This window comes from Balaenoptera musculus, chromosome 10, assembly GCF_009873245.2.
Source record: "Balaenoptera musculus isolate JJ_BM4_2016_0621 chromosome 10, mBalMus1.pri.v3, whole genome shotgun sequence".
In the NCBI taxonomy this organism is placed as follows: domain Eukaryota; kingdom Metazoa; phylum Chordata; class Mammalia; order Artiodactyla; family Balaenopteridae; genus Balaenoptera; species Balaenoptera musculus.
In genome coordinates this window covers 38,519,852-38,533,401 of record NC_045794.1, presented here as the reverse complement: position 1 = coordinate 38,533,401, position 13,550 = coordinate 38,519,852, and positions in this window count along the sequence as shown.

Here is a 13,550-nt window from a genome sequence, read left to right as displayed (position 1 = left end):
AGCACAGGGCCTGGGAGAGGGAGTCCTGGGTGGGTGTGGGCTGCAAGCCTCTCTCCTCTGTCCACGCAGGTGGCCTTGCATGTGTCCAGGCACCGTCCTGTCTCCACCCATCTGCTCTGGGGACGCTTCATACGCCACCTCCACTGGCCTCGCCCGCTCCTGGGAAGACTCCAGCTATTCGGCCAGATTTGAAGGATAAGAGGTAGATAGTTCCACAAAGAGCCCTGGAGGCTAAAGATAACTTGGTCTAGAGAAGAGAAGGCCATGAGTTGGCCCAGGAATAGATGCTCTCCAAGGCTCCAAAGGGTCCTTAGACCCAGGCAAAGGAACGCAGCTCTCAGGCTCCATGGAGCCTACTATCAAGAGAATGTAAGAAAACACTTCCCAGGACAGCCACGATCAATCAGCAAATGTCTATCAAACACCTACTCCCTGGAAAACAAGTGCCAAAAGGCTGCTCTTGGCCAGAGCTAATTCAAGGAAGGTACAGCCACCGCAGTTTACTTGCTGTTACTGTGTATCTGGTGCTATGCCAGGAGCATCTCATTCGGTCCTCCCAACAAAACTGGGAGGAGGTAGATGTTGCTGTCATTACCCACTCGTTACAGATGAGGCAGTTGGGTAACAGAGAGGGTAAGTAACTGACTCAAGGACACACAGCTGGTAAGCAGTAGAGTCAGGGTCAGAACTCACAGCCTGCCTGTGAGCATTACTCTGTAGGAACTGTCCCTCCGCAGGGAAGAGGAGGTTTGGGGGCCTCGGAGGAGGTTGAGGAGGAGCAGGACAGGTTGGAGGTGGGGGGGGGCCAGTTCACCTCGGTGGAGCAGTATGGGCAGAGGGGAGATCAAAGGAAGGAGACCAGATGCCTGGGCAGCGAGTACACCGGACCAGGGGCAGAGACCGGAAAGACGGATTAAGAAGGGCTTCGAGTGCCAGGCTGAGGAGTTGGCCTCCATCCTGCAGGCAATGGGGACTTACAGAGGGCTTCGGAGCAGTTCGACTGAAACTCCATGAGAGTAGCATTTGAGGACAGCAAGTCGGCCGGGTGTGCAGACCACAGGGGGCAGACAGAACCACCATCCAGGGAGCTGTGACATGTCACCAGAGCTCTTTGGACATGGAGCAACCCTTCTCTCTGCCCAGCCCAGGGTTGGACCCTCCTGTTTAGATCAAAACCTTGTCCATGTCTAGGAAGCTTTAGGTGAGGGTTGAGATCAAGTATGCAGTGTTCCCAGATGGATCTGTCAGATCTGAGAGCCACCTGCACTACTATGGATTTAATAGTTTCCTTAAGTCAACTCTCTCATTCTCTTTTCCTTTACTCAAGTTGACGTGAACTGAAAACTCTACATCATGGCATTGATATTCTACCTTTTCCTCCAATGCACATTAAAATAAATACATGACAAAAATGTATAACTATTAAGACGAAAAATATTTACCCACGTTCCACCTAAAATCACCCCAGGGACCTCTGCACTTAGGAAATATTGGTGACCCTCCCCCGGCTCCCCCACTTGAAGTGACCTCATTCCAAGATTTCACATTTGGAAAAAGCAAGTCAGAAATCACTCAGAGCCAAGGGAAGGGAGGAGGCCAGGCTTGGGGGGTGGGGTGCTCTGCAAACCAGGCCCAGCAGGCCGGGTGCTGGTGGGTGTGAGACCGAGGGGCTGGGGGCAGCAGAGGGAGCTGCCCGGGGAAGTGAATGAGGCCTTGTTGAGAGCCATGGCAGCTGGGCAGTGTGCAGAGACCATGCTGCAAGTGTAAAGTTTCCAATAACTTTTATGGATGGTTTCTTAATAAACATTTGAGCCATCTGTCTGGACTGGAACATCCGTTATCCCAGGCTCCTGGAGATGGGGCTGGGGGAGGGGCTGCTGTCTCATGCACCTCTCCCACGATGTCCCCTCTCCCCATCCTCGACTTGTCCCCTTGTTCTTCTTTTTTGTCATAATTAGAATAGCTTCCGTCTGCTGGGTGTCGACTGAGCCCAGCGCTGTCCGTTGTGGTCTACATTCTGCCTTATTTAATTTTCACAATTACTTTACAAGGCAGGCGCTTGAATGGTGCCACTTTTACATGTGCGGAAACGTGTAAGCACATTAGGTTGCAGAGCTGCTAAGTGGCAGAGCCTGGCTAGCCCTTTGGGCCCAGATCTGTGTGACCCCCAAGCCCATGCTCTGAGCCACCTGATAACTCTTTCTCGCCCATGTCAGCACACTGCCTGCCCTTTCCTCCTCTACTTCTCCTTTCAAAACCAATCTCAGCTGGTGCCTCTACTCTCAAACATCACTAGGGAAACACCTCCCCCCACCCCAGGTGTCAGAACGGGCATCACTCATGAATATAGCAGGCTGGTCCATAGGGCAGCTGACCTTTCTGTGATGGAACTGATTAATCTAACACAGAGAAACCTTCTGAGCCATTGAAAGCCACTTGGATTATTGGCTCTGGCTTCAAATAAACAGGATAAATAAACTTCAGCCAAAAAAGAAATGGTTCCTGGTGTCTTTCTCTGAATCTGGTGCCTTTCTCTGAATCTGGTGCATCAAAGACAATCGAGTTCTAGTTGGAAGCATGATCTTCTTACAAGCACCTTCCAGTGGGGTCCCTTGCTTTGTTTAGTTGATGTATATGAATTGATAATAATTTTAAAAAATATTATAGATGTTTAATGGCCTTGCTGGGCCTATCCAAAGATAGAATGTTATAGGAGAGGAAAACATCCCAAGAAGAAAGGTGCTCAGATGTCAAGAGGCAGAAATGGCGGCCTTGAAGCATTCCATCTACAGCCCTAGTAAACCCTCGACACACAGCTCATAACGAATCAATCAGTCTGTTGCGTCTAGTCTACTAACCAAACTGACTTCAACCCTGTATTTCTTGGGTCTGGGGTTTTGTAGGGCCTGTTTGATCTGTAAATGTATAATTTTCAAAAACCCCCAGTGAGGAAGCAACCAGCTGGGAGTTAGAACCCATGAATAGGAGGTGCTCTCATCCTCTGTGCAGAAAAAAAGTCAGTTTAGATTATTCAAAACTCTGGATCGACTGATGCACATATGTGTGCACTCAAACCCTGCCGTGACCTCTCTTACTTTGCGTTTGCACGCAGATTATAAGCTTCCTCAGGGCAGAGACCATAGACCAGGGAAGTCCTTCTCCTTCCAAGATGGAGACCAAGTCATAGAGGTCCTCAGGGTCCATGGGATGCCATGTCCATGTGTCACTCTCTGATTAGCACTTGGCTTGCAGGGCTGTGGGCCTCTGGGGTTGGAGGACCCACATTTGTTCTACTCTAACACAATCAAGAAGGATAAAAGATGGAAAGATAGCTAAGGAATTAGCTAAGGAATCTCAGCAGCTGATGAACCCAAGTACCAGCCATCCAAAGGAGGGGGGTGAAGCCCTGGGCCAGGGGTCAGGCCTGAGAACTGGTCCAGTTCCTCCCTTTGTCTGGTCTATGAAGGCTGCTCAGAGGGACAAATCATGGACCCAGGCTCTGGACGGCTTAACTGAAGGACAGAGAGCACTTGTTACAAGCAGTTCTTCAGGGTTGAAATTCCACATCAGGTCTCAGTACCTAAAGTCATTTTTCTTCCTTATTTATGTTTCCTGTGGAAAGTCTGAAGAAAAACCTGTGGAGCATCTTTTGAGTGTGCATTTGGAAGGGAGGAAATATGTTCCCTCTCTGCTGGGCAAACACAGCAAACATTGGTGCTTTCACAACTCGGACACAAGCTGGTTTTCAAAGCCTCCCGCTTGGCAGCCCCGAGGAGCTCGTCGGAGGGGTGAGGGGAGCAGAACTTGGGCTGAGGAGGTTTGCTTTGGGAGCAGAGCTTGGAATTTGTGAGTTTTCTACTCCAAGCGCGTCCAAACGGAGCAGCCACGGACCCCTTTGGCACAAGCTCGCTCAGGCAACTGGGGCTCTGTCTGCCTGGGGAGGGGCTGGAGGGCCAAGGGCCTCGGATGACCGGCTCCCTGATCCCACGAAGCCTGTGCTGGGGTGTTGGAGGCTTAGCAGAGAGGATGCAGATGAACAAAGATGGCCTCAGGGACTCTGGTCCCCCTCTCTGGGTGATGCTGAGGATAGAGGGTGGAGGTGAGAGCGAAGGGGACATGCTTCTGCACCCACAAATATTTCCAGGCTTCCAAACACTAATCAGGGAAACCACTGGGCAACAGTTGTTCCTGTAAAGCTAGAACTGTGAGATGGCAGCTACCCACTGTGGGCTGTCTGGCTCTTTCAATGTGGTCTGCAGCAAGGGTTTCCTTCCCCCCACCCCGCCCCGCCTCCCTCCCTCCCTTCCTTCTTTCCTTCCTTCCCTCCATCATTTCTTTCATGAGAGAATAATATAATAAACTCCCAAGCACCCATCAATAGCAATGATCAACTCATGGCCAATCTTGTTTCACCTGTAACTTCACCTACCCCACCCGCTCCATGCCCTCCAACTGGAATCTATTGAAGCAAATTCTAGACATCATCTTATCCATAGATATCTAGATTTTTTTTTCTTTAAGTATTGGACTCTGGCGAACACCAAGAACCCTCCTTCCCCTAGGCCTACGTATACATTTGCAAATCACTGCAGGGGTTCAGGGAACATCTGAACTGCATCCAAAGGCCTTAACTTGAAAACCTCTGTTATATAGGATAAGCTCTATCTCCAAAGGAAAACTTCCCTTTTGATATCTTGGAACTCTCAGCCGTTCCTTCTAAGGAGATGTACTTACTTGTTTTATTTGCAATGGCTGTTTACTGAGTGCAGGGGAGCATGCTGGGTGATTGTGGGGAGAGGTGAAAGAAGCCAAGGCAGGGCAGCTGCCTTCCAGGTGCTTTCAGTCCAGTGGTGGGGTGGAGAGGGGGGAGCCGTAGGAAGGAGCCCACAGGCTGAGGGAGCAAGAACTCTGCCTTGAGAGGAGGAGGAACCTCTTCTGCATAATCTCTCCTGGGGGGTTGTTTATTGGCCAGCATTAGTTAGGTCTCTTAGTGGCTGTTAATGTGTTTGTTTAGGGTCTGTTGTAATGTCTCTAAGATAAGGACCAGCTCAGTTTACACTCCACCTTCAAGAACTGGGCTTGGGGCCTAGGGTACCTGTGAGGGAAGCGAGGCGGTGACCAAAGGCCTTCCTGGGCTCCTGAAATTGTCAAGGAAGATACTGCGAGGATAGCCAGTGCACAGGGGAGAAGGGCTTCCCTCCGGGCTGGACAAATAGCCAGATTTTTAATGAGGAAGCAAACTTTGTTCTCTTTTTGATTTTCTTTTGAGAGGAGGTATGGGAGCAAAGACAGTTTTGATGTGGGGTTCTTTGGAGAGAGCTTAGAATCTTTCTGATCTTAATAGCCAACTTTTTGCTATTCCCCCATCCCCATCCCATCCCACCCCAGTGTCTGCAAACCCAGAGACCTGCAGTCAAGTCCATGTGGCACCTAAAGAAAAGACAGGCTGTGGTGCTGGTGCACGGGGACCTAGGCCAGTGGGGCAGCAGGGGAAGCACTGAGACAGGCACAAACAGGCTCTGGAAGTGACAACATAGTAAAGATGGCATTTCCACCAGTGAGGAAAGATAGGCTTCTCAATAAATGTTCTGGAACAACTGGGTAGACACTCAGGGAAAAAAGTTAAAGTCAGATTTATACCTCACACCTTAAAATGAAATAAATTGCATATGGATGAAAAGTTTAAATGTAAAAATTAAACTCTGAAAAAACTCAAAGAAAGCATGAGAAAAAATTTAAATCTGTGAATTAAGCCAGAAATCAAAATAAAATAATTTTGACCATAAAAAATAAAAGGTTTTTGCATGGCAAAACAAAAAACAAAAAAATCACCATAGGCAAACTCAAAAGACAAAATGTTAAACCATGAGAAAATACTTGCAACTATTATTGCAGCATTATTTCATCAAAAGACTAGAAATGGCCCAAATGTCCATCAAAAGAGGATTGGTTAAATAAATTATGGTTTATCCACACCGTGGAATACTAAGCAACCAGTAAAATAATGAGGCCATTTTTAATGTGTTGATATGAAATCATCTCCAAGATACAAAAAAAAAATGAAGTCCCATGTAGACCAGTGTGTAGAGTATGTTACTATTTGTGTTAAAATAGAGGACGGATGATATTTACCATTTGTAATGCGAGGGGGGGAACAGTTGCTGAGCTATGCTTGGAATCTCTTGGGAAGGATACCTGAGAACTTGTCATGTTGATCTCTTCTGGGAGGGGAAGTAGGTGACTGGGAGGGAGAGTTCACTTTTTGTAACTTTGGAATCTTGAATCATGTGAATGAATTACCTATTAAAAGTAATAGTAAAGTTATGATATTTTTTCTTTAAAAAAAAAAGAAGAGAAAAGAAAGGAGAAAAACCAAGAGTACTTTCCTTTCTTTGTAGATGATGCAAAGCTGACCCAACCTGGTTCATGGTAAGATGGCACCTCACTGCCCTCTCCTCTCCTTCTTTATGGGCTCTCCCAGCAGCCATGCTCACAGAGATTTTTAGGGAACAGTTGTCTGTAAAAGCTTACCACCAAACCACGATTTCCATAAATTTGGGTTTCCAAGCCTTTCTTTTGAGTGGGGGACAGTTGATCCTATAGCTAGAGGATGTGAATCACAAGCAGCACTGATTCTGGGCAGGGGCCATGTACTCTTTCTAAGAAAACTGTGTGCTTTACATGAGTGTGCAATGGAGAACCCTGGAGAAACAAAAGAGGGTTATCCCCAGCCAAAAAGTTAGAGGGGAGAGAGAAAGAGAGATTGAGAGAGAGAGGAGGGGAGGGGAAGGAGAGAGAAAACAAAAAGAAGCAACTGAGTGTCCATCAACCTGTGACTGGTGCGCCATGGTTCATCCATGCAGAGGAACGCCGTGTCGCATGACCATACAACGAAAGAAGAGGTGCTTCATCGGTGCCCAGTTGTTGCATCTTGTTCACGCTTTACGTGCCTAAGGCTGTGCTTTATGCCATGAGCATGGGGTGAGGAAAAGAACCACCGGTATGGTGAAGCTTTATCAAAGAAACAAAACTATTTTGAAGAACGCCAGCCTGGGTTTGGGAAGGATGGAAGGGGCTTCCTCACTTCCAAAGTAGTACAGGTGAGAGAGGGTTGGGCAGGGGAACTGGCCCACATTTTAGCCTGTGTTTCTACATCTCTTGTTACCTCACTGCAGTATCACTATTCTGATACTATCATCAATAGCAATCTGTTATTTAGGGAATAATTTTGCAGTTTCTTAAATGTGCAAATATTGCTTCTCTGACTGGGCAATAACAAAGCAAGAGTGTTATTATTCCTCAAGTTCAGCTCCCTGCCTGTTGAAGCGCTCCACTTATTTGGAGAAACAAGATCTCACACTTGAAGTCGACAGAGAAGAAGGAGGTAGACGTAGTTGGAAGGCCCAAGCTCTCCTTTTACCTCTGGTCAAAACTAGCGCTGCTGTGGTCAGGTCCCTACCCTTCTTGCCAGGGCCAGCCAGGCCTAGGGTGAGAGGCAAGTAAGGCACTTGCTTTGGGTGCAAACTTTTAAGGACACACAAAAAAGCCTTAGTAATCAAGATAAAGAGTATTTTAAGGTAATATTTCAAAAATAAAAATTAATACAAAAAATCCATGATGAACAGAATGTCCACCTTTGAAATAAAGATGGGGGCAGCATTACTGATTTCTGCTTTAGCTTTAGGCTCCATTATGGCTCACTGCTCTGCCCCCTAGGTCTCATTTCTCCATCTTTAAGTCAAGAGGGTTGGACCATTTGACCTTCCAGTAGACGGCTGGGCCCTGATGATTTATGGCTCAGTAATGAAGTACCATTGAAGAATTAGGGAGCATTTAGCAAAGCGATAATTGTGCAGCCTAGATAACAGTACAGGTGGGTGACAGGGAGTCTTCATCTAGTCAGTGGGACAGCAATAAAGTTGAGACAGTTGGAGGAGATAACATTTAGCCAGCTTTCTTTCTCTGTTCCCACTGGGCATAACCTACCTATGCAGCCGTGGAGGGAAGAAAATCCTCCCATTGCCTCTTTTCCTGATTCTCCCCTAGAAATAGGTTCACATCCAGTCGGAGCAAAGAGAGAGCTTCATTCAGATGTGGCTTGCGGTCAGGGGCCTGCTAGCTAACAAAGCCTCCTAAGGATGTCTGGATGTCTGCAGGATGCGTGGTAACCTGCAGGTGGAGGTGGATTTGGAGGAGACAGCAGCAGATGTCCTTGCTCTGGCTGTCCTAGGACACTCCCAGTGCTGGCCCTTACTCTTCCCTTGCCCCAAATGGGCAAAGCATCATAGCTTGTTCCCTTGTTTCTGAGGTCACCCTTGTCTTGACAGAGTCTCCTAAGGTCGACATGGAGAAGAGTTATGGATAGAAAGCTTAAGAAATTCTATGGACACGTCAAGACAAAGGGGCAAATAATCATAGAGTTGTGGACCCCATTTCCACAGTGCATCACTTGCATCTCCAAATTACCCAAGTCAAGGATGAAATTCCTCAGTGAGACTCTGGAAATTGACGTTCCATACAGGGGCTGCAGCTCCATCCCTGGGGACAGCCATGCTGTTCATGGGACCCAGTTTTCTCAGAGCCTGATTTCAGATATGCTTTTCCCGAGTCTTTGCCAGCTGGAAGATGAAGACTCATCTCCTAAAATGTCATTCATCACTAGAAAGTGACTGGGGCCTTTAAGGTCCTGTTTGAATCAACAGGATGAGAGTGTCTGGCTCTTCAGGAAAATCCACCTTTTCTCTTTGGCTCCAGTGACCCTCGGACATTTGCTGAGGTACAGGGAAGGACAGCTGAAGAGAGTGGCATTGGAAAAACCAGCCGCCTCCACCCTGGATGGGAAGAATATCTCCCTTCATGGGGCTGCTCTGGGATGCCAGTGTTATCCAAGTCCCAGAGTAAGGAAGTGAATCAGCCCTTCCCAGCCCTCCAGTCATCAGGTCTGTTCAGTATGCTCTAGTGGTGTGGCATTTGGATGTGTTTTGTCAAAAACTTATGAACATCTCACTTAGGCTTTGGAAACAAATATAAGCCCCAGCCAGTTCTTTTACTTGCTGAGGATGAATACCTCCCTTTGGCTTCCCAGCCAGCTGGGACCAACAAGTGAATTTAGAGGCTGAGAGATGAGACACTGGCCCTCACACACACTCATCCATCAGAGTGTGACCCAGGCCGGCTGCATGGCCCAGGAGCAGACATTCTCAACCTTGGGAGCACGCTGGAGTCACATAAGGAGGGGGCTTAAAAAGCACTGGTGCCTGAAATTCTGATTTAACTTGTCTGGGGTGCAGTCACAGCTTTGGGAGTATTAAAAGCTCCCCTTGTTAGGAATTTGAATACACAGTCAAGTTTGGGAAGCACTGCCCCTGGACTAGTGCTTCTCCAACTTCATGTGCAAGCACATGACCCTGGGATATTGTTAAAATACAGATTCTGACTCAGTAGTTCTGGAGGGGGGGGTGCTGACATTCTGCATTTCTAACAGTCTCCCAGGCGACGTGATGCTGCTGGTTTGTTTGCAGGCCACACTTTGAGTAGCAAGGTTGTGACATGTGGTCCAAGATGGTAGCTACTAGCCTCATGTGGCTAATTAATTAAAATTAAAACCAATTAAAACTTAAAAAGTCAGTTTCTCAATTGCATTAGCCACTTTTCAAGTGCTCAATCATCACATGTAGTTAGTGGCTACCATACTGGACAGCACAGATGTAGAATGTTTCCATCATCACAGAAAGTTCTGTTAGGCAGTTCTGTCTTAGAGCATCTCTTTGTCTCTGAAGCTGTATTGGAGCAGCTTGAAATGTGGGTCATCTCTTGGAATGTGGGTCGAAGCTTTCTTGGTGCGAGGACTACAAAACACTTCTTTTGCACTCCTCGCATCACACCTGTGCCCTGGGCTTGTGGAAGATGCTTGGTTCACACTTGCTCAGGTTAGCGCACTCAGGCTTTTGTCCACAGACAAGCATCACGTAAACACTGGCTGATTGACTGATGTCTACTTGGGCATCAATTAGCATTCTCATGGAGTTTTATCCAGGACAGCTCAATGGGCTTGTCAGAGGTTGATGACCAGGTTGCACTGGGAATGCCTCCCCTACCTCTGGCCAGCCCCTGATTCAGGCAAGAAAATGCAGGGCTCCAGGTGATCGCCTCTCAGAGCATCTGCTGTTGTCAGTCATTATAGCCTGGAAGATGGACCAGGATACACTGGTGCAGCTGACGGGTGCTTCATCTTCCAAGCCCAACTCAGAGGTGACAAATCTAGACATATTCTCTCTTCTCAAGGTATTTTTTTCTGGGTCTTGGGGAAAGGGAAGTACTGGAGGCGGCCTGCCTCCTATGCCTGAGTAACCGCTCTGCTTCTCCTTGGATGACTAGCATGGACCCAGGTGGAGCTGGGAGAGGGGTGCTGAGCCCAAAGGCAGAGGAAGTGCCATCTGACTTAGTCACACTGGATGGGAAAGTTAAACCCTCAGCCAGTTGATCCCTTAGCTTCACAGTGGTTGATTTTCAGATTCAACTGATGGGTCATTGATAGTGAAACTAGGATTAAGGTGAAGTGATAGAGGAAAAGAAACTGGAGCTGGTGCCTCTCATTGTAAAACCACACGCAGCTACCTCATTTTACAGATGAAACATCTGAGGCTCACCGAGTAAAGCAATTGGATCAAGATCACGAGGCAAGTTAGATGCACAGGTAGGTGTAAATTTTAGGTTTCCTGACTCCAAGGCCAGTGTTCTTTCCACTGCTCCATGCCCAAGAGATTTGCAAGGATGCATAAGCCATTCAAGAGAAGAAATAAAATATTACATAAATTTTTATCTCTAGTACAATACATAATATAGGTAGGTGTTCGTTAAATGTTTGCTAGTAAGGATGATAATGAAATTGCTTTTTTCTCATCTTCTCACTCCCGGCCACCACATCCTACTGCTGAATTCACCTTGCACACACTGTTTCTGGGATGACTAAACCTCCCCCCAACCCATTACTTTTTCAATAGTAAATATTACAGTACTACACAGTGTGCAGTTGTTGAATCCGCAGAGGCAGAACTGTATATATGGAGGAACCGTAGATACAGAGGGTCAGGGTCAATTATATGCCGATTTTTGACTGCCAAAGGGTCAGCGCCCCTAGTGCCTCTCCCCTTCAACTGTAGAGCATTGGTGCCACTGTGACCTGAGAAGAATCCACTCCTCTCTCTCCTGTCTTTGAGTTAGATACTCTGGAGCTTCTCATCAAACTGGATCAAAAAGACTTACAGGGTAATTTCTCCCCAAATCTTGGTCTTTCCACAGTTATGCTTTTGTTTAAACTGATAGGTATTGAGAAGGTTAACCACTATCCTAGTCTTCCTAGCTTTCATGATAAACTTAGAAGCTCCTGTTTTCCTTCTTAGGGAGAAGTTGTGTACAAGTATTGGGTCCATGTATCCCTAGTGCCAAGTCTCCTTTGCAGGTAATACTAAATGTTTGTGAATCCCGAGTTTGTGTTACTGACTTCAAATCAATGAAAACACTCTCAATTCTATACCTCAAATCCCAGGATCTTCATCAATCAACCTAGATACTATCAGTTGTCATCCAAACTCATGGAAACACAACTGGTAAGACAAAAATGTTAACGGGACTAGACTAAATTAAAAACAGAGAAATGAGATTGTTTCTTTACGGTATGGTAGGCAGGTGGGGCAAGGGTAAATAAATAGGGTGGAGACCACGGAAAGCCGGGATGAAGATAATGAATGTGACCCTGAGCCTCCTCCGCGGAGTGCTCTGCCGAGCTCCACATCTGTATTTCATTTATCCTCACAATGAGCCCAGGAGAAAATGGCTATTATCCCTGCTTTATGGATGAAGGTCAGAGAAACCGAGTAACTCGCCCAAGGGGACAGAGCTGGGAAGTGCAGTTGCCTTGTCTAGCCTGGGCAAGTCGAAGGGCAACAGTAAGGGCATGTGCGTGTCTAAGAACTTTTAGGATAAAACCAGACAGGCATCTTGACGGACTGGCATAGGAGGGAACTAGGGTGTAGGTGGGATTCTTTTTTTTTTTTTTTTTTTTACAGCATTAACAACTCTGGTTTTTTTTTTTAAATTTATTTAATTAATTTATTTATTTATTTTTGGCTGTGTTGGGTCTTCGTTTCTGTGTGAGGGCTTTCTCTAGTTGCGGCAAGTGGGGGCCACTCTTCATCGCAGTGCGCGGGCCTCTCACTATCGCGGCCTCTCTTGTTGCGGAGCACAGGCTCCAGACGCGCAGGCTCAGTAGTTGTGGCTCACGGGCCTAGTTGCTCCGCGGCATGTGGGATCCTCCCAGACCAGGGCTCGAACCCATGTCCCCTGCATTGGCAGGCAGATTCTCAACCACTGCGTCACCAGGGAAGCCCAAAGTGGGATTCTTTACTCTTGTTTCCATGAGAACGGAGCTCTTGTACTGAGGCTGAGGATTCCCGGGCAGGGTCCCCAAGTGACAATGAACAAAGCCACTGTGGCGGCCTTGCTGGTGGTGTCTTAGTTAAGCTGCCCGAGGAAGAAACTTACAGTTGGGGATGTGGAGGTGGGGTTAATGGCAGATCTCTGGAGATTCTAATGATTAGGAAATAACGCTTTGGCACAGATACGACCAAGCTGCCTTCGCTACCCAAAGCTGTGCGAAGAAGAGCTATTCTCAGTTAAACGCCAGGCCAGAGTGCTTCCACGTACGGCATTGCACTGAGCTGCCTCACATCGCGATACACTATGTTTCAACCTGTTCACCTCGTAGTTTGCCTCTTTATGTGACTATCTCCCCTGAGGTGGTGATCTCCCTAAGGACAGGATCCACGTCAAACAGATCTTTCCGTGTTGATGCTCAAAACAGTGCAGTGGAAGGAATGCCGGCTGAGGCATGGGAGAGGGAAACGGGCAGGAAGGGGGACAGAGTGAGGGGAGACAGTCAAAGAGGAGTCCCTGGCTTTGAGCCCAGGAGTCTGGGGGGCGGTGTCAGGGGTAGTGGGTGGGTGTCAGCAGAGGGCCTGGCCTGCAGGCTGGAGTGGGGTGCAGGCATGCAGAGTAGGGGGGTGTCCTGTCGGGCCCTAGACAGGTGCCTCGCCCAGCAGGGCAGACGAGGTGCCTTCACCGGGTTTGCGGATGGGGAAGGGCGCACACGCGTCCTCCTGCTCCCTCCTGAGGTTGTTTTTGGTAGAGGAACCCACCAGAAGCTTACCACACATTCGCTTCTCAAGGACTTCCTGGAAGGCAGGTCCACCCCACCCACGGGGGTAGAATAAACTTGGTTTCCAGGTGCCTGGCTTTCTTGAGGGGTGAGAGGGGGAGAAGCAGGGGTATGTGCCCTGCTAGGCCCAGGGGCCCCAGTCTAGCTCCTAGCTTTCCGTGATAAATTCCCACCCAGGAGGAGTTCATGGGTCACAACCCCAAGTGGCGGGGCTGGTGGGAAAGAGGTAAGACGTCAGCCTCCACTCCAGCTCGGCCCCGACACTCTCTCCCTGGAGTTCCGGACTCAAGTTCTAGAACGGGTCCATCTCTTCCTGGCACCGACCCCACTTCCT